Source organism: Podarcis filfolensis, assembly GCF_964270895.1.
Source record: "Podarcis filfolensis genome assembly, chromosome: 6".
NCBI lineage: Eukaryota > Metazoa > Chordata > Lepidosauria > Squamata > Lacertidae > Podarcis > Podarcis filfolensis.
The window spans coordinates 71,217,922-71,245,636 of record NC_139609.1 but is presented as its reverse complement, the minus strand read 5'-3'; the positions used below and the strand labels follow the sequence as shown (position 1 = coordinate 71,245,636).

At 43.6% G+C, this 27,715-nt stretch overlaps 2 long non-coding RNA genes across 5 annotated transcripts in view; one reads left to right on the top strand and one right to left on the bottom strand.

The window, feature by feature from the left end:
* Nucleotides 1–1,145: 1,145 nt before the first annotated feature.
* On the bottom strand, nucleotides 1,146–24,774 carry LOC310764849. Its single transcript, XR_014549274.1, has 4 exons — nucleotides 24,709–24,774; nucleotides 22,831–22,968; nucleotides 12,485–12,528; nucleotides 1,146–1,599 (listed from the first exon to the last, which is right to left on the bottom strand). It is a non-coding gene; the product is annotated as an uncharacterized lncRNA (long non-coding RNA).
* Nucleotides 24,775–25,311: 537 nt separating this feature from the next.
* Nucleotides 25,312–27,715, top strand: part of LOC310764828 — a 43,595-nt gene continuing 41,191 nt past the window's right edge. For 3 of the 4 annotated variants that reach the window (XR_014549242.1, XR_014549243.1, XR_014549244.1), the window contains exon 1: nucleotides 26,659–26,791. This is a non-coding gene — a long non-coding RNA (uncharacterized lncRNA). Of the gene's footprint in view, nucleotides 26,792–27,715 lie in introns of all 4 variants that reach the window. The other variant, XR_014549245.1, reaches the window with a different exon arrangement.

Sequence of the window (27,715 nt, the reverse complement as noted above, 5' to 3'; positions counted from 1 at the left end):
AAAGTCAGCCTTCTATGACTTGTAGCTTTTAGCTTTTGGAATGCAAACTGGACTCACCAAATGGGATAAATTATACAATCAACGTGCCTTCAATCCAACCCAATACACTCAAGGGATGCAGGGCATTAAAAGAATGTGGTTTAGCCCAGGCAGCCCAGTTGAGTGTGTCCAAATGTTTCTGTGTCCAAATGCCAGAATTCGACTCCTGATGCAGTAAAGCAAACTGTTTAAGTCTAGTTGTCCTTGTCTCTTTATCTGGTCAACAAAGCAGATTTTGTGCCTGCTGCACTCCAGACTTTGGATGTTATGCTGTGCCCCCAAAGCAATGAACTGCATATTAACACCAAAGAAATGTATAATAAACTCAATACAATAAATTCAATAAATCAAAATAATATAAAACATCAGTCACCAAATACCCACCAATCACACTGGATATACATTTGTGACTTGTGTTCATGCTTACATCACAGACACAGCTCCTCAGCATTCTGCCTGTCTCTTGGAAGCCAGAATTGATGTTTTATTGTGCTTTTAATATTCTGTTGGGAGCTGCCCAGATCAGCTGGGCAAACCCAGCCAGATGGACAGGGTATAAATAATTTGTTGTTGTTGTTGTTGTTTTATATTATCACATGTCCCCTCCCTTGGTTGCTCCAATCTCTCTCAATCACCCACAGGGAATGCTCATCACCCCCACCCCAAAAGATAATCAAAAAGGGCTATATTCCCTTTAGCGTCCACCCTTCAAAGCTGCCCCCACTGGGGGCTGTCCACTGGCAGCAGCCCAGCATCAACTGCAGATCCATATAAATAAGTTTTTCCCCTTCTGGAAACCAACAGTTGGTTTTGGGTGCAGCTAGTGAGACAAACCGTCTGACTATTCCAAGTGCTGTTCCCCAGGTGCTGCAGAAAAGGGCTGGGAAAGCTAAGATGGCACTACCAACTAGCTGGCAACAGTCCTGCTACTGCTCCCTGCCTCCTCTTGCTAACTCCTGCTCAGAGGCAGTATCAGCGGAGTTGGACAGCTGCCCAGGTCCCAGCACTCTGACAGGACCCACCATTGCTGATGCATAGATCACCCAGCTTCCCAATCCTCTGGCTAGGGGCTTAGCTTTGGGAACCTGTAAGAGCTCTTTTGTTGTTGTTGTTGTTGTTGTTGTTGTTGTTGTTGTTGTTGTTGTTGCTGCTGCTGCTGCTGCTGCTGCTGTTACTACTACAATTTATATACTACCCTATACTCACAGGTCTCAGGACGGTTCACAAGATATACCTTTCTGTATACAGTTTCACATATTAATGTGAACACATTATCACAGCAAGTAACATTCAAGGTTGTGTAAGTCATTCTGGGAGAAGATCTTTGAATTGCAGCTTCATTTCTTGTCCTTACCTGTTACACTTCCTTTTCTTCATGCAAGTACTGAGAAGTAAATCAAAATACAACATTTCTAAAAGTGGTTTTTTTTAAGCCAAAAACTATTTGTGACTTCAGTCTCTCCTTCCTTTGTCTATATTCTTCTGCCACATAACAGAGGCACGATGGCCACACAATCCTTTCTCCTTCCTTCCTTTTTAATGAATTTTTTATTTTCTTCTCTATAGGTACAGAAAGAATAACAATGAAGAAAACAATGTCAAAGCCAAGGAATTCATTCCCAAACATTACACAGCAGCAAATCTGCCACGAAAATAAAAATAAAACAAACTCAAAGGGAAAATTTTCTTTTTCCCCCCCAACTCAAGTACACATTACAGTTATTTGTACTTCCTGAACAGCAAAATCACTCCAGGGAGTGACTAAAAATGATTGCCCAACAGAAGTGGTTTTTCTAATAAAAAGGGAACAGAAAAATGTCACGGGACACTGCGAAGAAGAAGATGACCTTGCCTTATGGCATAAGGGGGTGATTTACAAAGCCATCATTTAGGACTGATTCCCATTTCCCAGTGGTTGGCTGGGATCTCCCAGAAGACGCACACACTTTCAATCAACTGCAGGTGCTATTGCTAAGTCTGCACAACAAATCTATACCCAGTGGTGTACGTAGGTGTCTGTATTGCAAACAAACAGGACCCCACACTTGTCAACCAATCCTAAATCTTCTTCTTGTCATTATTAAAAGTTTATTGAACTTTTACATTGGGGTACAATACTGGAATATGCTGTAGCATCTTAGAGAAAGTACAATACTGGAATACACTGTAGCAGCTTAGAGAAAGCACTGGGGAAACTCCATACACACACATTCTACTTCCCTTTCCCCAAAAAAGATAGAGATAGGGAAAGAAGCACATAAACACAGATAGTGTATGAGGAAGGTGGTCCTATCAATGAATATCTATAAAGGCAACAGTTCAAATTGATAGGTGCCTATCTTTCCATAAATTCTGATTTTTCTGTTATCTACATGAAACTGACCAACTATAAATCACCTATGTAATGGAGGATTACCCAGAGATACCACAATCTCCCTATCTGTGCATCCATATCATGTATTGACCATACATACTACAGCAGCCCACTCCAACCTTGTAGATTCCAGCTAATCGGTTTGGACTCCAACTCCTATCCGCCCAGTCAATCAAGCAGGTTTAACTGAGATTCTCTCACTTCCCTAACATTGCAGGGAGTCAAGCTAGATGACTCTTGGGGTCCCTTCCCACTTTACAATTCTACGAAAGGAGGGGACTAGAGCTCTCTGGAACATTACTAGTACCTTTAACCAAACCTTGAGTCTCAGGATTCCTTGAAAGAAGCCATGCCAATTAAACATAGGATAGGTCTGGCCTTCTGGATAGCATTCGCCGAGCCTTTGGTTTGGAGGGAGCAATATATGTGGATCTACAGGAAAATGGTGAAGTTTAAGGAAGGATGGTGTGATATAAGCACTCACAGGTGGTGTGCAAAGCAAAGCCTGAGCCATACTTCTTTTTGTGCCACGTCTCAAGGCACAGGTCTGTGCTTTAGGGCTCTGTGTTCAAGCACTTTCTTCCCCCTGGCGCTTTCTCCACCCTCTACAACTGAATTGGAGCAAAAGGTGATCCATGGAAAACTTGAATTGATGGGACTTGAGTTCCAATTCGGCATTAAAGAGAAGGTTTTCCTGGGGAAAGCAGTTGGGGGGGGGGAAGAGTTCGGACATGGAGCTTTAGAAAGGACCTGGATAGTTCAGTAGGTTAGAGCAGGGGTCAGCAAACTTTTTCAGCAGGGGGCCGGTCCACTGTCCCTCAGACCTTGTGGGGGGCCGGACTATATTTTTTTTGGGGGGGATTAATGAATTCCTATGCCCCACAAATAACCCAGAGATGCATTTTAAACAAAAGCACAAATTCTGAGAGCCAGTGTGGTGTAGTGGTTAAGAGCGGTAGTCTCGTAATCTGGGGAACCGAGTTCGCGTCTCCGCTCCTCCACATGCAGCTGCTGGGTGACCTTGGGCTAGTCACACTTCTTTGAAGTCTCTCAGCCCCACTCACCTCACAGAGTGTTTCTTGTGGGGGAGGAAGGGAAAGGAGAATGTTAGCCACTTTGAGACTCCTGAAGGGGAGTGAAAGGCGGGATATCAAATCCAAACTCTTCTTCTTCTACTACTACTCATATAAAAACACAGTGATTCCCAGACTGTCTGCAGGCTGGATTTAGAAGGCAATTGGGCCAGATCCGGCCCCGGGCCTTAGTTTGTGTTATGTACTGAAGTTCTCACCCTGGGCCAGCAGGGGGATACTGTAGATAGTTGTGCAAATAAGGGATCGAAAGTGACATTCAGTGATTGGATAGTTTTAGAAAGTTGTTACAATTATGTGTACTGGAGCTCTATAAAAGCAGGCTGGCTGAACCCTTCAGTTCAGTTCTGTTCTGGCCTCTGAATAAACAAGAGCTGTTTGAAGAATCGCTGTGTCGTCTGATATGTTCACCCACAACTTAACAGTTTGCCTACCCATGAGTTAGAGCATGGTGCTGATAACGCCAAGGTTGTCAGTTTGATCCCCGTAAGAGACAGCTGCATATTCCTGCATTGCAGAGGGTTGGGCTAGATGGGTCCCTTCTAACTCTAGAATTCTGTGACCTGCACCTAGAAAGCATGGGGCGAGGGGAAGCTAAGTGTGGCTGGGTCTTAACACTTTCCATCTGCACCACTTGTAAGGGGTGTTTTAGTGCTTGTGTTCATTGCAAATTGAGAATAACCCTCCCTGCCCATACTTTAATTTTTGTTTCTTAATGAGCTTTCATACAAACAAGCAAATCAACAACAAAATGCGGCTCGGTGCTGAAAAGAGCAACATCCATTAACCGTGGGAAGGATTCGAGATGAGCACCACTTTCTCAGGGAAAGAAGGGTGAGAGCTTATGCAAACATTTGTCAGTGACCCTTTAGCCCCCTCATTAGGTGCACAGCTGCAGCCAGATTTACGCACTTTAATTAAAACTGACTTTACGAACTTGCTTGCTCAACCAGAAGAACATTAGACGGAAAAACCGTGGGGGAGGGGGTTAGAACGGTGACATTTTTTCTAATGAGTAAGCAGTTTCTAATCCTGCCTCCCCTTTCCTCCCAGGTAAATGGAAGTAACTTCCTCTAACCATGTGTGTGGCAATTAAGATCTCAAGCTGCCAAAGGAAAACAGCTTCCCCTTTCCCACACGCCAGCCTGTGTTGTCAAATGGGGCTTGTGAGCATGCTTGGGGAGAAATGCCCAAAAATGCTGTCCTCTCAGTTTTTGCCCTGGTGAGCAAGGGGGTCAGAGGCAGCGTGCTACAATGGGGATTGCATGACAGGCACGTGGGAGCCATGAACAACAAGACACAGCAAGCGGGTGAAAAATGGCAGCAACTTTATTGATTATGCTGGGGTTTGGTGTGAACCAGAGCAAGTTTCTGTCCACTAGACTGTCTGCTGATTAGATGCTCTTTGCTGCCTGCCTGTACGCATAGCAGCATGGGAGGACATATTTGTACCTCCGTTTGAACTGGAGTGGTGAGGCACTTGGCAACTTGGGAGCATGCGATCTGGCCTTCCCCACCTCCACCCCTTATCTAGGGCCAAGGTTTTCCACATCAGCCCATAGATTATCACAATCTATGGATTCTACTCAATGCCCTCCCCTGCCAAGTAGTGACAACTGAGAGCATGACTGCCAGGGAACTGCCATTGGCTCAGAGGCGAGAGGAAGAGGGGCAGTTGTGTTACAGGGAGCCTCCGAAAATCTTGGGAAGCAGTTCCTCTTCCGGTGAGGAGGAAAGCCCCACCTCCAGTGGAGAAGAGGTGCAAGGACCAGAGGATGCTAGAAAGAGCCTTAACACTGCGCCTGAGCAAGCCGGAGAGGAGGGAAGCACGCCTCTCCCATCGCTCATCATGCGCAGTAGTTTGAGGCGCAGGGAGGGGTGGAAAAGGCTGGGGGTGACGAAACTTTTATGTTGGGGGAGGTACAAAAACAGACATGAACTTATGATGCTCTTCACTCTAAATAGTTTGCACCAAAACAAGTCGGAGTCCTGCCTGGTTACTATTGAGCAACTGCAACAGCACCTGACAATGACGGATTGGGAAGCAATAGCGTGATGTGAGGATGGCAACCTTCCCCAGCAAGAAAACCCAGGCCAATTTGATGGTGGGTAAAATTCCTTTTCTGTCCGTGAGGAACAGTGAACAGCACTAGGTAAAGGGACCCCTGATCATTAGGTCCAGTCATGGCCAACTCTAGGCTTGCAGCACTCATCTCGCTTTATTGGCCAAGGGAGCCGGCATCCAGCTCATGTGGCCAGCATGACTAAGCCGCTTCTGGTGAACCAGAGCAGTGCATGGAAACGCCATTTACCTTCCCGCTGGAGCGGTACCTATTTATCTACTTGCACTTGGACATGCTTTTGAACTGCTACGTTGGCAGGAGCAGGGACCGAGCAAACGGAAGCTCACCCCGTCATGGGGATTCAAACTGCCGACCTTCTGATCAGCAAGTCCTAGGCTCTGTGGTTTAACCCACAGCGCCACCCGCGTCCCTGTGAACAGCACTAGTCCTCTGCAAAATTCTACTAACTGTGGGAATGTGGGTGGGTCATTTTGCAGCAGTGGAGGGCAGAAGGGGGCTGCTGGAGTTGGGTGCACCCCTTGCTCCCCAAAGCCTGCCAGATTTGCTGACTGGCTCCCCCGGAGATACTGACAGCAATGTCTTCTGGCTCCCTGCCCCCAGCACACCAAATGCACAACGTCCTCCGCTGCAGAGGTGCGGCAAAGTTGTACGACTATTAGAACAACAGACACCCACACAACCTCTTCCTAATGAAAGACATATTGCGGCGGAGCTTTGAATTTTTGCAGAAACGCAAGTAGCCAATCTACAAGGGAACGGTGAGAAAATAAGAAACACCTCGGGTAATTTATTGAAGTTGGAATATTTTCATCCCTAAAAAGCACCATGATAATAAAGTGTAAAATAAAAGCGGCAGCAACAACAATAGAAAGAGCAATGCGCAGAATAATGGCATCTCCGCGATTCAACAAATCACTGTTGAGAGGAGGAGGGAAAGAAAAGGAAGGAAAAGATAAATTGTTTGGCTCCTCATTTTTGTCTGCATTGGAAATGAATATTATTACTTGCAGTTCAAATGGATAGGACATGGCCTTCCTCTGAGCTCTCTTTTATTAAGAGTATATTAGCTTATATTATACCATAAAAGAGTAAGATATAAAAATTGCCAGCTTCTTGCCAGTATAATGAAAACCCTAATTATTCATGACCCTGCAGGACTTTCTACTTTGCTCAACACACACACATATGTAGGCGTGTGTGTCTCTGTGTGTATATGAATGATACACAGTTTTCTAGTCTTCATAAAGCCTTGGAGAGAAAATTTATAAAACAGTTGTCTGTTATCTCAATCACTAGCTATTGCGGTTTCAGATGGAGAGGAAAAGAAGTTCTCAGTGTTAGCACTTCAATAAAGATGAGAGCAAGTTAATAATTTCATGCACGTCAGTCATGAAGTGGTGACTTGCATGTGTGGAAGAACAGCGCGGCTGCAGAAAGTGTCACCAGAGATGGAAACCAAGCTTAGTTCTCATTCAAAATACAGTGGTACCTCAGCTTACATACGCTTCAGGTTACATACGCTTCAGGTTACAGACTCCGCTAACCCAGAAATAGTACCTCGGGTTAAGAACTTTGCTTCAGGATGAGAACAGAAATCGTGCTCTGGCGATGCGGCGACAGCAGGAGGCCCCATTAGCCAAAGTGGTGCTTCAGGTTAAGAATGGACCTCTGGAACGAATTAAGTACTTAACCCAAGGTAAGGTAAAGGGTGAAGGGACCCCTGACCATTAGGTCCAGTCGTGGCCGACTCTGGGGTTGTGGCGCTCATCTCGCTTTATTAACTGAGGGAGCTGGCATACAGCTTCCGGGTCATGTGGCCAGCATGACTAAGCCACTTCTGGAGGACCAGAGCACAGTGGCGTAGTGTGGGGGGTGCAGGGGGGGCCGGCCGCACCGGGCGCAACATCTGGGGGTTAGGGTTAGGGGGCGCAAATCCATGGGTTAGGGGGCGTAAATTACTTGCCCTGCCCCGGGTGCTGACAACCCACGCTACGCCACTGCCAGAGCAGCACACGGAAATGCCGTTTACCTTCCCGCCAGAGCGGTAACTATTTATCTACTTGCACTTTGACGTGCTTTCAAACTGCTAGGTTGGCAGGAGCGGGACTGAGCAATGGGAGCTCACTCCGTCGCGGGGATTTGAACCGTGAACTTCCGATCAGCAAATCCTAGGCTCTGTGATTTAACCCACAGCGCCACTGTTTAACCCAAGGTACCACTGTATTAAAAAACTCCTTGCCCACCACTAAAGTATGTCTGGGGGCCTGGTAGAGGGTGTTAAGTGGTGGCACAGCCACCACAGCCAAAGCAGCAGCAGCAGAGAAAGCATATGGGGACCACCACAAGCAGTGCTAGGCATGAGTGTATGTTTGAAGGATGGCACCAGCCCTGGCCATAGCAGCTGCACTTCAAGATCAGTGTGCTTTAGCACCCTCTGTTATGGTTTGAAGGGCTGCTATATTTGGAAGCACTTCTGCTCATTTTGTTGAATGGGACCCTGAAAGTCATTATCTGACATAATAATAATAATAATAATAATAATAATAATAATAATAATTTATACCCCACCCATCTGGCTGGGTTTCCCCAGCCACTCTGGGTGACTTCCAACAAAATATTAAAATACAATGGTATTAAAAGCTTCCCTAAATAGGGCTGCCTTCAGATGTCTTCTATGAGTTTGGTAGTTGTTCTTCTCTTTGACATCTGGTGGGAGGGCGTTCCACAGGGCGGGTGCTACTACCGAGAAGGCCCTCTGCCTGGTTCCCTGTAACTTGGCTTCTCGCAGTGAGGGAACCGCCAGAAGGCCCTCGGCACTGGACTTCAGTGTCCGGGCAGAACGATGGGGGTGGAGATGCTCCTTCAGGTATACTGGACCCAAGTCCTATCCAGACAGGACCACAAAAAGGTCCTCTCTCTTGTCACCACCTGCCTAACTTCAGAAGGCAGAGAAAGTCACAGGGGGCTTCCAAAGATTAAGGTGGCATGATTTGGGAAGTTTAGTGAGAGGATCCAGTCCTCCTTCATTGTCAATTTGTTCCGGGTAGGAACAGCTGCAGTGCCTCTACTGAAGATCTGGTTCCCCTTTTCTTGTTGCCTTTTGGGCCCCATGGTGGCTCAATCACCAAGAGTGAAATAATGAACCCACCCTTTCCTCTTATTCTTTTGGAAAGTTGACTGCCAAAGACATTTGCTGCTCTTGAGAACACTATTATGCACACTTATGTCCCAGTGAAATCAATAATGTTTATGAATACTTAATTGCATAATAGTCTGTGGATTTCTTTTCTTTCTTTCTTTCTTTTTTAAAGAATGAGACATTAATGGTTTATTTTTTTAAGAAAATGCAAAGCACACAAGGCTGCTCTGAATTATTGTACAAAGCAGATGCCTAGAACTCAGAATCTAATTTTCTCTCTGGATTCACATAACATCCTTGATCTTCCAGCAGCTTCAAAATAACATGTAGCAAGCATATAGCTAAGTCCTTTCAAATAGCCACAAAGTGCATAAAACTGCTCAAGGGGAAAGAGTATTCCTTCTGTATCCAGTGTATGAAGTCAGCTTGCTCTGGAAGAGTGAGCAAATAGACCTGTTACACCTGAAATTGGGCTTGACGGAGGAGGCAGGGTGTTGCATATTAAATGAGACCTGGAATCGCTCCGCTCAGCAGCACCTAAGCGTATAAGACTTTATTCTACGCTTCTGATGATTTTATAATTACTTGAGCTATCTCTAGAACCAGCAAGCCTTTTTCAAATGCACTTAGTACTTGGCTTCGGAAAACTGAGAATTTCTCAGTATTAGAGGATTTGGAGTTTCAATTTCTAGAAACCGAGTAAAGAACTTATAGTGTACTCTTCCTTGCAAGCTTTGGAAGGCAGCAGTATATGGTACCTGAATTACCTAGGTTTCATTTTGCAGTAAGGCTAAAACCTTCACAGATGGTGGATTTGGAGGGAGGCTTTGAAAGAAGAGAGGGCAGGATCACATTCAGGAAGAAATTTGAAAACATAAGGGGTGTCAAATGGACTACGTGAATTAGGAGAACTGGAAGCCTTAGACTGTCTGAAAGTGGTGTATTTGGAGATGACCATCCAATCTGTTGTCCAAGTGCTAACTCTTGATGGACAATTTCACAGCCTCTCCTTTTCTCCCTTATCTAGAAACTGGGTAGTCCTTCAAACAGAGAACTGTCTTCCTAAAGTAGGACACATGGCCATACTAATAGCCTCTTTTACTTTAAAACCACCATTATGGAAGGTCCTAGGAAACAGGTGGACTCTGAAGAAGTAACTTCCAGAATAGGCCTCTGTGTTTGTTTGTTTGTTTGTTTGTTTGTGTGTGTGTCTTTGTGTGCGTGTGAAACTATTTATAGAGATGGAAGAAAATTCACTTTCGACCACCATTTGTTCCCTTTTTTTACATACGAGTTGTTAAAATTAAAACACCCATTTTGCTGTCTGTGGCTTATTCCACACAAAGCCTTGCTTTGTCAGGGAAGTGTCTGCCCAAATGGTTCTGGTGATGCTAACCTTTTGTGTAGCTGCCCAACAGGGCTGCCTTTCTTTGAAACAGACTCCAAGGACTTCAGGTAAACACAAACACAAACTGCATACTCCTTGGCTTCCACATTGGCTCACAATGCCTTCCTCCTCCCACTCACCTCTAAAGGAAACTCCCTTTTCAAATACTTCCCATTGACCCAGGAACTAACTATGTATGTACATGGCTTTCCTTTATTGACACAACCTAACTTATAAACCTCTTTGGGAAGCATTCAATTTGAAAAGCATCCTATTTATTTTTTTTTTAAAAAATCAATAATAAATTGTCTCAGCTCCAGTGCCAAACCAGTCCCAATGGGCACAAGCTACCCCTGGCAGGGGCAGACACTGGTGGCAGGGCACAGTGAGAGCAGCTTATCCAAACCGCTCCAAAGCCAGGAGTTGCCCTCCCTTTATGAATAAAGGCAAGGCATACATTAAAAAATATAATATTTAAAAAAATAGGAGCCATTAAAAGTGTTATGAAAAAAACAGGTGCCCCCCACACACTTATGTGTGTTCTACTCACATGCAACTGTGTACATGCACAGCACCAGGAAATAATTAAACAATTCAGTTCAAACCTGGGAGAGAGTTGGAGAGTGATCAGACCCTTCGCTGGACTCCAAAAGCATGTGAATGAGGGTGGAGGAAGCCCTGAAGAGACTGGAGGCACAGCAGGGCTTTGTTTAGGCTGCTCAGCCTCCCCACCTAACAGCTGACATGTGGGATACCACAGCAGCCATTTCCCCATGCATCCTCCAGCCCCCTGCTGGCCCCAGAGCTTCAATTCTTGTTGTGGATACAGTATTTTTGGGATGGATTGAAGAGAGAGTGGCAGGGAGGGTGTTTAAAGGGTGTTTAGCGGGTGCTCCCCACTTTATGTAATTTTATTTATGCACACGAGCTCTCAGAAAGTAGCCTCTGTGTAAGTGGGGAGTTGCCTGCACTACAACTTTTTCAAAACAGAAGCCATTTAAAAATTGTTACGTGCCCATTTGGGAGCTAATCAAAACACATGTGCATGCTGGTTCCGCACACATATTTGGCTTTTTAACTATAACTGTTTCATTTAGCATTTCCTTCAGTTTGGGAAACACTTCTTGCTCCAGCTGGTTATGAATTATTCCTTCTTGCTTATTAGACTCACAAGTGTGCTTGTTTCTATTTATACCATTGTTTTGTATTAATATTTAAGGATACAGTGTGTAACACCTGAATATGCTTCTCTGCTATCTGTTGTTTTATTAGGAGAAATTCACACTAGACTGCTGCTGAATTTTCATTAGGATTTCTTTTTAATGCAAATTTGCTGTAGAAATGCGGCGAACTGGATTAAAGCTTAGAAAAATTAGAACCCGAGAGAACCAAAATTGACAGATCTTTCTATCCCTACTGGAGAGGCCAAGGGTTGAACCTGGTACACATTGCTTTCAAAGCAGTTACTCTGCCACTGAGCTACAGCCCACAACTACTCAAAAATGCAAGGGGAACCGCCATAGATACAAAAGGCTCTCTGCTATAGGCAGTCATCTTTCACAAGTCTGAAGGTGTCTGGAATGGTGATGGAGTGGGACAGAGCTGGCACATTCATTCCCATTGTCCTTTCTCACATGCTTAAAGGTAAAGGGACCCCTGACCATTAGGTCCAGTCATGACCGACTCTGGGGTTGCGGAGCTCATCTCGCTTTATTGGCCGAGGGAGCCGGTGTACAGCTTCTGGGTCATGTGGCCAGCATGACTAGGCCGCTTCTGGAGAACCAGAGCAGTGCACAGAAACGCCGTTTACCTTCCCTCTGGAGCGGTACCTATTTATCTACTTGCACTTTGACGTGCTTTCAAACTGCTAGGTTGGCAGAAGCAGGGACCGAGCAACGGGAGCTCACCCCGTTGCGGGGATTCGAAACACTGACCTTCTGATCGGCAAGTCCTAGGCTCTATGGTTTAACCCACAGGGCCACCCGCGTCCCTTCTCACATGCTTACTTTAACCTAATTGTACTGCTTTGAAGATGGCTTGTGTTCATTATCCATTTCCAATTCTAGGAAATGCTCGTCTCATATATTTTGCATCAGGGGATGGTGTATGCGTATGTATGTGTGTGTGTGAGAGAGAATTCAGGAGAAAAAGACTATGTGTGTGGTCAAGACCTACTTTCTAAATATGCATTTATGATATATTTTGCAATCACGTGCTTTATCAGAGCTTGAGGCTCTGCAGTAAAAATAGAACAACACCCAGAATACAATTTAAACCAATTAAGAGGGGATTCAATTAAAGTGACATACACAAATATTTTAGCCAGCTCAGTCTAAAGGAAGCGCATACCACCGACATTACATTACTCACCCTGCCTTCATTTGTTTGGTTCCCACATCAACCCCACCAATTACCTGGAAGGGAAAAGGAGAAAGAATGACACTAAAGCCAATAAGATAATTCTAATTTACATAATAATTTCCCAGTACTGTGCTTAATAGTCTGAGAGTAACGTCAAAAGTATATATCATCCATTCCTGAAGAAGCTTCAGTGCACTAATTGAAACTAAATTACACCAGATCTCATATTTTTGTCTTGTGTTGGTTGGGAGATATTTTGTGAGCTCTAGTTCTATGTATTGTTACTAAAACTGACAAATATACATGTCCCTTTCTCTCCAAAAGAGTCCTAGATATGAGTCCTCTCAGCCTTGGAAACATTCCTCTACATTAAAACGTTACATTTCATGCACAAAAAAATGTAATCCTTTTGAATTTGAGATGCAGGGGGGAAATACCTATTGGAAGATCTTTTCAAGGCTAAGAGTAACTGTTTTCTTCTTAAATTTCCTTACACATAGAGAATACAGCTCAATTAATCTGTCAAGATGACATTTTCATTTTAAAACACAAGCCACTGACAAGAGGTTCATGGCAGATTGGCAGCCCGCAATAGCAAATCTTTTCAATACACTTCCAAAGCTCCCAGTTCTACAGTAAAGACAAAGTATTCTTCCAGAAAACTGCTTTGGCCAATATGTATTCTAGCTGACCTGGCTGGCAGAACCATATGATCTGAAGAGGTTAACTTATCCTCTAGAGTTCCTCCACTATTACCAACTGGGCGATAGTTATTAAACCCATCCAGGTCCAGGGAGGTTCTCTTGAGGAAAGGGTGCATCATCATTATCTCTTCCAAGGGTTGATGGTACCCCCTCCTCCTGCAATGAGGCATTCACCACTTCTTGGAGCCACTCAGACAATCCTCTTATGAGCCGTAATGGGCAAGAGTCAAGAGGATAAGTGATTGACCTTTCAAACAGCTTTTCCACATTAGCAGGCCAAAACCACTGACAGTCATCAAAGACAACAGGAAAAGACAGTGCTCTGAACACCTCCTCCACACTGATCCCTACCAGTGGCATCTAACGCCGTGCAAATCTGAACAATTTTATCCATGAAGTGGCTTGCAATATTGTCACAACAGGCTACGGATGTTACCAAAAAAATGCTCCTTCCAGTCAGATGTCACCTATCACCACCTAGAATAGCTCTCCTGGAGGGCTACTCAATGCTGGTGATGGAATCACATAATCCACCACACCTGGCGGCAGCAGTCGTTAGAGGTTCTCAGGAGAAATGGCGGGTCAGATGGGGTGGGGTGGGAGAGGTTATACGCTCCAGCATTTGCTGCCTGAATGACTGGCCTTGCTACATGGAAACTGCACCTCTTCTTGCTTTGTTGACTGAAGAGGACTCTGAGGAGTATAAATACACAAATAGTGAGTATGCCTCACGCTAAGGTACTTCTCAGGCCTAGTCCTGCAGTGTGTGTGTGTGCGTAAGTAATATCTGTTGGGGTGTGTGCAGAGTGCCCATTCAACATGCCAGTCATGGCCGAATCTGGGGTTGCGGCGCTCATCTCACTTTATTGGCCAAGGGAGCTGGTGTACAGCTTCTGGGTCATGTGGCCAGCATGACTAAGCCGCTTCTGGCAAACCAGTGCAGTGCACGGAAATGCCGTTTACCTTCCCGCCAGAGCGGTACCTATTGATCTACTTGCACTTTGATGTGCTTTCGAACTGCTAGGTTGGCAGGAGCAGGGACCAAGCAACGGGAGTTCACCCCGTCATGGGGATTCGAACCACTGACCTTCTAATCAGCAAGCCCTAGGCTCTGTGGTTTAACCCTCAGCGCCACCTGCGTTACATACAGTTGTAATAAACAGTCTTACCAGCAGTGTCCCAACACAGACTAGGCTCTGGCCAAGGGCACGAGCCAAGAGAAAACTTGCTTCAAACACAAGTATATTTATATTTTAGATTGTGCTGACTCACTCTCATACGCAGGTGCAGGACAAACACACCCCAAAATTAACCAGCACACCTAACTTAACTCTTTCTTGTCCTTTTTTTCTCTGCATGCACAAATCCTTATACATTAACAATATCATGGTAGAATTGTGCAAAGAATACCAGATAATCCTGTATCTTTTAACAGGATTATCTGAGGGAACCTCAGTCAGGTGCTGACTCCAAAGGATGCATTAATGATGGCCAACATTTCTCCGATGAAAACAGGGACATCCCATTCCATAACAATAATGTTACTATCTATAGCCCACACATCTTACTGAGTTGCCCCAGCCACTCTGGACAGCTACCAACATATATAAAAACATAATAAAACAGTAAACAGTAAAAAAAACAAAACAAAACAAAACAAAACAAAACCTTCCCTATACAGGACTGCCTTCAGACAGCTTGCGGCTCAGATAACTCTATACCATCCAGCATTTATTCAATGAAAATAGGGATGTCCTAAGGAAAAGTGGGACATTCCAGGATCAAATCAGGAAATGGGAAGGCTTCTCTAAATAGGGACACTTGGAGGGTCTGCAAGTGCTTAGAGGACTAGAGTGAAGGAGACTGGGGACATCACAAGGGTTTGAATAGGGGCATTTACAAATCTCAAGCCTTTTGGGGGGCTGAACAAAAGATGCATGTGCATCTCTAGAAGGGAATATAATTTGTATTGGAACTTCAACATAAGACATCTGGATTCAGCTCCGGACCCAAGGTGTTCTTTGAAGATCCTTCCAACCATATGTGAGTGGAGTATCAATTAAAAATCTCCAAAAGAACATTTAAACAAACCAGCTTCATGGGGTGGATTCTGTTGGAAAGCACACACAATTTGCTCACACCACGTCACTGGGTCATTTAATGTTCAACCAACTACATGGGACTAGCTAATGAATAAGCAGCTCCCACACAGTACAAAAAGGCACCTGAGTTCCCATCTTCCTCCTCATTATTTCATAATAATCTCTTCAAATTCATCTCTAGGAGATTGCAGAGGCTGCTTTTATGCCTAATCACAAGGCTTTCAATCAATGCTAAGAGGCTTATCCTGATTCTTAAGGGTTGTTCTATGTACTGTCTGCCACCCCACCCCATTGGTAATATTAAGCCAAGAAGGGCAACATCCAGGCATCCATATTAGAGCTTCCTTTTCATTCTGCACCACAAAACAACTGGATAAGATTGATCACAATTCACAAAGCTTACCCGGTTAGCCAAAGGTCTTCACCAATCATATAATAGTGTGAAAGGGAAAGGAACACTACTCAAAGTATGATAAAAAATAGCATAATAGCATAATCCATTGCAATATCTAACATCTTTTACAACAGCAACAATAAACTATAATGCACTTTACAAAAACAAAAGAAACAAAAAACCAGAATCCTACTCTTTACAATTTGGGGGGAGAAAGTATTTTTTATTGAATTTTATCCATATAGCCCCAATAACAAAACAAAACTTCACGAAGGAAACACTTACAAAAGAATCCAACACAACCCAAGGCTGTCATCGGATGCTGCATTCACAAGGATAAATGATAAAGCTACTTATCCAGATATTTGCAATAAGATACAGACAGGTAAATGGAGAGTACCTTCATAAGAAATGAGAGAATGTTAGGTGTGGTACACATTACTAACATAAACCCATCATTGAAACAATGAATACTAAGAATAAAAGGCTCTATATTACATCAAATATTCTCCCTTCCCCAGTCAGTTAGATGCTACTTATCCCAAATTTCTTGAGACTTGTGGAAGAGACAAATGTAAATTTTCTTTTTTAATGTATTCAACGAAATCCCACCAAACTGAGACAAAGAGGTTGTCTTTGTTTTAACAACCAATATGCTCAAAAATGGCCTTTTTAGGATGGCTGCACTATACAATCCAATGCTTCATTTTAGTTCAAAGCTTCAAGAGATATTTAGAGAGGGGGGAAAGAATATTGCCAACCATCTCAGAAGTAGAGGATGCGAAGGGATGTGAAAGCAAAGGTGGGCAGCATTGCCATTGATCCAGTCAATAGAAATAAACATACCAGCTAGAAATAAATGTTTCTGAAGCGTTTCCTTGCAACAAGATAAATTAGAGGGGCCTCTACTGGAAGCTGCACAGGGCTGAAAGAAACAATGGTTTGAGGCAATTGGACTATAAAGATGAGAACACATCCCCAAAGAAATTAATCAGCTGATGGGTTCACCATCACCAAAGGACCCAAGTTGCCTTTTTCAACTATTGGCTTAGCACTCAGAGGTCTCATCTTTTGGACAAATGTCTTCCTTGGGCCTGGGTTGATATACAACTTGTGTAGAATTTTCAATTGCACTTCTCAGACCTTAGTGACCTCTGAGACTTCCTTAATACAGAACATCATTTTGCTCTGCCGACAAAACCTCAGTTTCCTGGCTGCCTCTCATCTCTTCCATCCCTCTTGCCTCATCCGTTGTTTCATTTGGCACTTAGCAAACAAAGGGAAATTGCATCCCTGCTATGCTGGCACTGTCTAAAACTTCTTTTTCACTGGGGTGGTGGTGGTGGTGAGGGAAGCAAGCAAACAAGCAGTCGGAGCTGCTCCTCCCATTGTATCATCACAACAACTCTGAGATAGGCTAAGCTAAGAGACTATGACTGGCCCAAGGTCCCCCATTGAGTTTCATGGCTGAGCAGGTATTTGAACCCTGTTCTCCCAAGTCCTAGTCCAACACTCTAACCATTACATCATTCTGGATCCCTATTCACCAGCCAGTCCCTAAGTACTACTTCTATCTCCATCCCATCCCTGCTTGGCTTGTCTCATTTAGATTGCAAAACCTTTGGGTCTGCACAGAAACCAGCATTTAATTTCAGTTTTTAGAAATTAAGTTATGGCATACTTTATATCTGGCCAGATTATGTGGAAAAGCCAGCCACATCTCTTGCTTAAATTCCTTTGAGAGAAAACAGATGGGAAATATTGAGGAAATTATTCAGATTTGTACTGGCTACCATGTAAGTATTATTTTTTTGCGAGCCTTGAAGCAGTTACCCACCTCCATCAATACCAATTATAGGAGAATGAGAGCAACTGGGAACTCACACAGAGTTTGTTTCCTGTTATTATGGATAATTTTTTGATTATTATTTCTTTCTCCTACTTTCTAAGTCTAATTATATGGGAATGACATGCAAGCTTGCAGTAACACACAAAATCTAGTTAAGTGTGCTATTATGGCATTATTTACCAGCAATTCTGACAAAGGCTCAGATGTTAAAAAATGCTCCCCAGATGAGTTAAGGCAATTAATTCATTTGGATAATGTGCATGTAGTTGATTTTCAAGTCAAATAATGTCCTTAATACAATGCATCACTAGATTATCGCTTTGAGTATCTTGCATTTGTTTTTCTGTTTTTAACTTTTTATCATTGTAGGCAATGATTCTCCATTCCTCCCTGATAATGATTTGTGAGTGATAGCTTTTAAGCATCTTCCTTTGTTTAAAACATGGTTTGTGTCATGTTGACTGTGCCTCAATATTTCAATTCTTTTCTGTAGTTTGGCTGCTTTTTTATTATTTTTAAAAAATGCTTCTGCTTAATTTACATCCATTCCCAGATATATATATATATATATTTAAAAATCTTGAACTTGAATGAGTAATTTGAACAAAAGTGTAATGGGGTAATTTAGATCCCCCCAGAAATTTCTCCACAGGGATGACAATTGTCCCATTATATGAAATTAATGCAATCTCCGTTTTTAATGGAACTCTGGTTTGCCTTACAAATCACATCTTCATTTCAACTTAGGCCTGGCACTAGCACATGGCATGGCTCGGAGAGTGCCAGGGCTCCATGCGGCTGATACTGAGCCTCTGGAGACTACTTTACTTTTCTTATTTTCAAATTTTCTTGGGCCTGGTGCTGACAGAAGCATCAGGCCTGGGCAGCTGAATTTACTATATGCAATGCATACACCATAGGAACTTCACTGTGGGGCAATTAACATAGAACCAACAGGTCTAACTGCTCTCCTGTCAGTGCAGCAGCAAGGCCACCATGCCGCTGAAGCCTGAGCTCTTTCATGGTGGTGGCAGGTGGAAACTGGGCAGAAACGCTGATCCTGGAGCTCCTGGTCCCTGCAGGCACACTTGCTGGTGCCATGTCAATTTTCCCATAACACAGCACCCACGGTATGTCTTAGAGACGCTGAAATTAGTGGGGAAATTAGTAGTGGTTGCGCTGGTGAGGAAATGTTGTAGGCCCAGAAATACTGGGTGAGAACTGCTGCCAACTGATAAACCTGCCATTGTCATGGAACCCCACAAGGATGCTCAGCTCTGGGCTTCCTGAAGCTTGAAACCACCACTGATTCAACTGTTGACCAGAGACTGTCAGCCAAATTACACATGATATCAAATATATTATTTAAGTTTTTTTGATTCTTAACAAACAACAACCTGAGAATTGGGGTTGCAGGAAGGAGGTGGCCTATACAAGACATGGTCCAAATTAAAATTCCCTTCCCTCGCCCCAAAAGCTGCTGTTAGCCTCAAGAGGAAAGCTTGTCTTGATGCCAAAGCACTTTAAAAAAAGAAAGAAAAGAAATCAAGACCCTTTGCACTCTGCTCCCCCTTTCTTCCTGCCCTCTGCCTGCCTCTCAGAAACAACTCGCCTAGATTACATTAGCTTCCATTCATTGGGGTTGGAGGCTAAGACTAAGGCAAAAGGGTTTCATGTGTGTCAGCGGTGGGAACCATTTTTTTTTCCAGTCCAAGTGCTGCATTCTCTTCTGGGCAAACTTTCAAGAGTCACATACCAGTGGTGGATGGAGCCAGAGACAAAAATGGGTGGAGCAATGAAGATAAATGTCGCAAGAGAAATTCTTCCACTCCCATAGTAGACTGCTCTGAGAAACATTCCCAAACTTAAGAGAAAAAGGCAGCTTTGCATTTGAATATTACTTCCACTGGCAGTTGTTTTCTGTTTTTGCACACCTCATCCATCTTATATTTTTTAACAAGGCCATGCTCCTTTTACTACACAAGGGAATGAAATATGAGTTGCTCCCTCATTTTGTGTGAAAGCTAATAGAGAGAGGAGCCAAGGTCACAATAAAAAACAGAATGCAGAATTCTATCAATACTTTACAGTTAAATGTTAAACTAAGTAAGCCATAATGCTATGTACCACTTTCTCCATCATCACCACCCAATGATATATATTTTTTGTTCTTGCTATGCCAGCTTTCAATAGTACACAAGTAGCTTAGCCTCACCATGGCCATGTTCATTATTCATGCCTCTAGACAATATTGTTTCCATTAGCCAGAGGGCCACATAACTATATCCACCTGGGCTTCTGCTGTGTTGTATCTACAAACAGGCTTTCAAGACTTTGACCTTGAAAAAAAACCAGGACTTGGACAGATGAGGGAGGATGCCTTCTGATGAAGGCACTGGACTCAAGTCCTCATGGCAAGCCTGAACCTGACAGCTGGGAGCCACTGGAATCCAGAGCCCCTGAAATCTCATAAATAGCATCTTCTGAGCTGGACTCACTAGGGGAACTAGGGTCCTCTTGGCCAGCAACTTCCTGCACTCTCCAGCATATCAGATATGGGTCTCCAGTCCTACCTGGAGATGCTGGGGTTGAATCTGAAATCATTTGTATGCAAAGCAGTGTTCTACCTCTGAGCTACAACCCTTTCCGCAAACTATAGATTGTTTGAAGCTGAACAGCCAAGCAAGTTAGGAAGCATGTTAGTTACCCCTGCATTCCTTGACTTAAACAAAACCTAATAATAATGCAACTCAGTAGAGTGGGTGGGGGGCTTTCCAGTGTTTTGCACTGCCTGCCTGTTGGATAGAAGGGCAGGTATGTGCTTGGCGTAGTGAATTCCTGGCTGCCTAGACACAAGTTTCTTTCCTTGAGGCCAAGGTGGCTAACCTGGACAAAACCTTCAGGGACGTTAGAGCTGTGTCCCACTCCCAGGTTTATAGCTCCCCCACTGTCATAGAGAATGAGGATCTTGGGGAAATAAGGCATCACTTTGAGGAAGGGGGAAATGATCCTTTAGGAGGACTATTCCTTGGGAGATGATAACACCCCTCCCATGTTGAGTATACTTCTCTGGAGTGTGTGAAAATATTGGTAGTGGGTTATTTGATCATTAGTAACCTAGGGAGTTGGGTGTGTGATGGGTGTACAGACCACAGGGTGATTTGCTTGTCTGGTACAAAGGCTGCAGATGTTGCCCATCACCTAGACAGCCTGGTAGATGGTCCCAGGGAGGAGTTGGTGGTTGTGGTCCATGCTGGCACCAAAGACATGGGGAAATATAGTTGTGAAGTTCTAGAAGTGAAATTTAGGTTGTAGGGTAGGAAGCTGAAAGCCAGGAGGCTCCAAGTTAGTCACTGGTTCCATGTACAGAGCCAACTGGTACAGATCCCAAACATTTCCTAGATCTTGTACCAAGTTGTAGCCTACAAAGAAGCACTTCCCCATGGTATAAAAAAGTTTTTGCCATGTTTCATAAATTGGATCCTCCTAACAGAGGGTCCATGCTGTGCTCGGCCCCTGAAACTCTTCCCCAACCGGCTTGTGGGCGGGGCTTGCCTCGCTCCAAGCCGGTGGTGCCACAGTTATGCCACTGGCCTTTAGCCAACCAGCATCGTGGCAAAGGTTGGGGGTTGGCAGCGCGACGTAAGGACCTTCTTTTGCTTCGTGCTGGCGAACACCCACCCACCTGTTAATTAGGTGGTGTTTGGCCGTGCTTTGGACTTCGGTTGGTCGCCTGTTTTGGAACGGGGGCCGGGTAGGAATTTTCCCCAATGTGGCACATTGGCTGTGGCCACTTGCTTTTTGCCTACCTCTTAGCAATCATCACAACTTTGTAAGGTTTGGCGGTTAGGCATTGGTTTAGGGGAATGTGGGGAGGGGAGGTGCAGCCATCACCTGCCCCTCCAATGAATAGGGTATTCCGTTAAAGGAATCCGGGGGTCTGGATCTTGTCCGTAGCCCAGAGAGGGGCTAGGGCCATGCCATGACCCCCGGGAACCCCAGGGGTGAGCACCAGTCAATATACACTGACGGAGATCCCCCTGCTGGTTGTTTACCCTTACAGGCTTCCTGCAGGGTGGGGCAGGAGCCAGTTATAGTTTTGATACCATTGCCTAAGTCAATACCAGTCACATTTGTGTATTCAAGAAAGTTGTGGCCAAAATTTGCCCATTAACATTTAAACTAAATTCTGTCTCCACTGTTTTTATTTCCATGAGGGATGGGTTTTGGGGCTCAGAGCACAAAACATTGTTTTCTCTCACACCTAGGAAATGCTTTCTTGGTTTAATGAAAGATACCTACTTCATGCTGGGCTTTCCCAAGCCATATTGTCAGTCTGAAATTATAGCTTCATTTAGCTCTCACAAAGAGCAGAGTGCTTCACTGAGGGTATGTATGGTCAAGTCCTTCCCTAGTGAACAGTTGCTCAATCAGGAAGCAGCAAGAAGTGCAATTTTGTGCCCACTAAAGTGGATGGGAATAATAAAAAAACCATGGACCTCAATGGTGCCACAATAGCATCTGAAAACATCTTCAATAAATTCCTCTAGCTTAGGTTTAAATACTTAAACTGAGAAGTGTGGGAAATGCTTGAAGCACTGACGTCTGAGGGAGTGCCTGAGGGTTTGCTTTGTTTATACATGAGTAATTTAATTATTCATATTTCTCATATAAAAGCAGTTGGAATGCAAACTCTGACTCCATCTTTTCTTATAACATGAATAGCATAAGGAAGAGGTCAGTCAGATTTACTCATCTTTCTTTGTAAGACTAGGTGAACATTGATTAAGAAGGATATGCTTTTGAGAAGTGATTCTTTTTTATACTGAACAACATGTTGTGGGGATGAGGAAGAAACAAAACAATTCTTTGATGAATAGAACTAGGTATAAAGAGAAATGATCAATCAGTTTCTTTTTTATTTACTCAGTGGAAGAGGTGTTGACAAACAGTTGCCCAATTCCAGACAATGGAAACTTGGCAGACAACACCATTTGTGAGGTAACTCAGCAATAACTTTTCCAGTTTATGCCCTAGTATCTTCCTGAATATGTTCTTTAGCTGTACTTCAGCTGTACTTCAGCTTTTTAGGGTTTCATCCACATGCTTGCTAATGACACATCATTAGTTTTGGGCCAATTCTAAGGCTAATTCATAAATATTATTATTAAATTGTATCTTGACTATTCAACATAAAACATTTCCAAGCTTGCTTATAACAAGATTGTAAAACAGAGTAAAAGAAACAGCAACCAAAAGAGAAATAAATCAGCAGCATTAAAGCGATTTCCTCAGAGCTTGAATACCTGGTATTTGCAGCTGCAATCCTATTATTCCTAGGACAGCTTGTTTCCCACCTCTCACCTCCACTGTGAAGTGGAACAGGCCACATGTTGGGACCACCATGCAGTGAGTTCCTGCACCCCTGCTGGCAACTTTAATTGCTGTGGGATAAGTTACATAGCTTCATTAGAAGATCAGTAATTTCATATGTGTGTTCTTTAAAAACTCTCAGGTGGTTATCATCTTGGCCCAGGGATTAAAAAATAAATAAATTCATTTATCAATAAGGCCTAGAATGTCATCTCTTGCCACCATCATTTGCCTTGGCTCTACAGTTTTCAGGCACAATTATTTTCTCTGTGTCTTCTGCTGTGAAAACTGTAAGAAAAACACTGGGGCCTAATTTGATTAGTAGATTCAGGTAGGTAGCTGTGTTGGTCTGACACAGTTGAAATAAAAATAAAATAAAATAAAAGTCCAGTAGCACCTTATAGACCAACTAAGTTTGTTCTGGTATAAGCTTTCGTGTGCATGCAAAAAAAAAGAAAGCTTATACCAGAACAAACTTAGTTGGTCTATAAGGTGCTACTGGACAATTTTTAAAATATTATTATTTTGATTAGTAGAATGTCTGTCATCTGGTGGGCAGGGCGTTTGTGTTGTGCTCTGGAATCGGCCCCTCCCTTCGGGAGTTCAGTTAAGTTCAGTTAGAGAGGCCAACTGTCATTCTTGCCTCATGATGTTGTTTTAGTTTCTCTCAGACAGTATGTTACTGTGCTACAGTTTTCTTTATTTTTAAAGCTTTGTTTGACATCTACGTGAGCAGCTTACTTTGCTCAAAGAAAATATACTGTGCTGAGAACGGTAGAATATCCTTAAGTGGATGAGTGAGGGGATGTTCCCCATCTGACAAGAGGACTGATTTTTTTATCACCCCAACCTCCACAACAAAAACAACCATGAAGAATACATTCAGCTTCTCTAAACCTCCTTTTCCTTCTTTAGCACATCTTCCTTGCTTGCAGTCCAAAGGTCCTTCTGCATCCCTAACCAGCTTCTTGCTTCTAAGGCATTAAAATATTTACATCTTCCATTCCCTTGAAGCAAAAGCAGGTATAGGCCCAAGAACTGCAGCTGACAAAATTGGACTGAATGGACCATTGGCTTATTCTCTTTAGGGAGATCTTTCAAAATAACTTCTGCACTCTTAAATATCTCTATAGCATATGGTGAGTTTTGCGCAGTCAGATGGGCCTAGAACTCTGAAACATTTCCCATTAGCTTCCCGGCAAATCTGTGAATTTCTCGCAAAACTCTGTGCCAGAAACCCATCAAAGGTGCAACTGAAATAGTTTGCGAACTTTAAAAAGGCTTTAGTGAAAATGGTCAAAGTGTATAATGAAACTCCAAATGAGTCAAGTTTCACATGGTTGCAAATCTTTCTCCCAGCTATGATCAAAGGTATATTCAGCAAGGATGAGCCTTTGATAGTGCAAGACAGCACATCCCCTGAAATGTTCAAAGTAGTGCCCTGGGATTTTGCTGAGCAATTCCTGTTGGGAGTGTTGCAGCTAAACTTAGCAATGCTTAGTTTGGGGAGAGGGGAGGATGACAGGAATATGTCATATTTGCAGACCATTCTGCATTTCTCCAGGGGCAGCTTTTTAATTCCAAAGCCTTCACATCAAAGTTCAAAATGCAGTCTGAACCTAAATGCATTATGGAAGGGAATAGCTGCCTGTCATGTACCAATTTCATCCCCTCCCCCTTTTCGTAGCTTCAGTCAACAAGCTGTAATAAGAAGTGTAACCAGAATTATTGCTCTGCTCCTTCAAAATGCAACTTTTTTTACTTTAGGAAATGAAAAACGTCAGTATATTCAGGGGAAGAAAACATGTTACCACTCAGAAATCGGTTAGTGACCCGCATTCCCGCAATCAGGCTCCAGTGAAGTTGTAACATAAGGGAGTCGAGCTTCTACCATCATCTGATCACAGAGAATGTATGCTTGCTTGTAGCCTAGGCTAGACAGTAGGGCTGCTGCATTCTGTCTTGCCTGTCTTTATTTCTGTGACTGAAAGCAGACTTGCATATTGATGTGTTTTCAACTATAACAGAAGGTCCTTCTGCTCACTCTGTAATGCCTGACTAGGTAATCGAACATATGGAGACTACATGCAGATCATCTGAGACAGGTGCTATCTGTCACCTTCTCCAGACTAGTTCAATGGTTTTGGCCTATGCGCTATTGGTATAAGTTGTTGTTTAGTCGTTTAGTCGTGTCCAACTCTTCGTGACCCCATGGACCAGAGCACGCCAGGCACTTCTGTCTTCCACTGCCTCCCGCAGTTTGGTCAAACTCATGCTGGTAGCTTCGAGAACACTATCCAACCATCTTGTCCTCTGTTGTCCCCTTCTCCTTGTGCCCTCCATCTTTCCCAACATCAGGGTCTTTTCAGGGAGTCTTCTCTTCTCATGAGGTGGCCAAAGTATTGGAGCCTCAGCTTCACGATCTGTCCTTCCAGTGAGCACTCAGGGCTGATTTCCTTAAGAACTGATAGGTTTGATCTTCTTGCAGTCCATGGGACTCTCAAGAGGTATATTGGTGTATACAAGCATGTAATTTCATTTCAGATCATTTCTTGGTCCAGATATACAGTACCACAGCCTTGGACCATGAACTCTGGGATTCCAGAGCACTACACTGTCCACAATAGGGCCATTGAATAGGGCCATCTGAATCCAAGAACTAGAAGTGACTCCATGGTCTGCATCAACTTCATTGCATATATTCCTTGATGGTTTGCCACTCAAAGAAACACAGACTGAAGAGATCACAGAAAGTTGTAAAAACAAACAAACCCCAAAACTGACCAAAACAGAAATATAGATACAAGATGAATCTTGGGACCCATGCACAGCCCTACCATTTATGTTGTTTAGTCAATGTTCTATTTCCGCTTACATGGACAAATAAATGTATTTATCATGTAAAGGTTTCTCAATACCCTTTACGTTCACAGTTACTTAGTCCCTAATGCATGCCCAGGACTCCAAGTACTTAAAGACAGCGCCTTTGTCGACTCTGGTGAAAGACATAATACAACAGTTACAGTCACTCACAGATACACATGCATATGTCTTCTTGACTGTTGATCAAGCAGAGAAGGCTTTATTGTGCTGAATTTGTATCACCAGGTACATTTCCATAGCAACAGACAGTGATATCACTAACAGGATTATGGTCCCACTCAGGCAGGGAATGTGGCATGCAGAAAGCCTGTTATGAGAAACAATATCAAAAGTGTACATGAATTATCAATAGTAAATCCTTATGACTAACAGAAGGTTCATTAAGAGGCAAGGATTAAGAGGCAGGCACTCAAAGGTGGCCTTGTAAACGCACAAGGCATCTCTTTGTTAAGAGATTTGGCTTTTGGCTACTCTTCAAACTTGCAGCCTCAGACTCAAGCCTCTCTGGTGATATTACCAGCATCTCTGGGGTGATTGTACATTTCCTCATTTCTTTCCACTGTTGTCATGGACAAATCTGCTGACCTCTCAGCAAACTGCCTCATTAAGCCTCTCATTAACACAGGTTATCTCCCATTAGTGGCACAGTGTGCTGTTCCCATGGGATGACTTCACAATGACTGAAAAACAACCAATTTCCTCACCTGTCCTAAATTTCTAAATCCTGGAGCTCAAGTGTGCTTGGTAACTGCACATGCTTAACTGGAGTCTTTTTTTTCTTTTTCTTTTCAAACTGTGGGGGTTTCAGACCTTGGTGGGAAATTGTGCCGTGTTTAGAGGAAGACATTTTACACAAACTCGTGTCCTGTTCTAGTTGGGTCCCAAGTTGCTGGGGAACTTCCAGACAGCAGAGCTACCACAGACAGCAGCAATATCCAAGGCCAGTCTGAATGAAGTCCACTCTCAGGCAAACAGTGGTTCAAGCAAGAAGCAAATTGATGAGCAGTTCAGGTAAGCAGAGCTTCAAGGAAGGGCTCAGGCAAGTCAAGGGGAAGCCTGAGTTCTGCTTCTAGGCAACAAAGGTCAGGTGCAAGGCACAATGCTAGTAGAAAAACATTATTCCAGTAGCTCTTCCAGCCTGGCACTGAGGCTTTTGAGCTGCAGCTGCTGGAGCCACACCCAGGTTCAAGCTGAATTCCACCAGCTGTTGGCAATGAAAGCTCTCCTCATGAGAAGGACCTTACTTGTGAGAAGACATTGACTCCTGAGGAGTCTTTTATTGACTCCTGTAATTTTTTCTTATGGAGTAGGATTTCACCTGCTGTTTAAGGTTCTGTTGCTCATGTAGGCTCAGGTCCCATTCAACCACAGATTTTGCTTCAGAGGCTGAATGCTCCTGCTGTGCTGATGACCCCCCAGAAGGCTTGTCTGAGAATCCTGGTTCATCCCCGGCCTTAGGTCCTCAGCTTTGCCAAGTCGGCTGCTCAAAAAACAAACTTATAAACAACAGGCAGTCCAACTTATGTAAGGGAAGGAAAAATTGGCAGTTTTATTGGAATTATAAATACATCAAGCTAAATGTAAATTGGGGATTAGGAAGAGGTCACAGAGCAAAACAAAAGGTACAGACTAATCAGAAGTGGACTGGGGTTTAAAAAAAGCTCAAAGGAAGGTGACCTGAGTAAAAAGGGCAGCGGAGAAAGGGGTTTAGGCAAGAAGAGACCAATCCGAGAGAAGGTTATCTTCATCCGGTGCTTAAATTCAAGAGGAACAGTATGTGTGGAGAGTGAGAGTGGCCACTATGTCTGCAGCAGGAGCAGAAGCCTGTAGCCCTCCAGATACTATTGGACTCCAAGCTCCAGTAGCCCCAGCCATTGTGCGTAATGGTCAAGGATGACAGTCCAACATCTGGAGAGCTACAGGTTCCCCATCCTT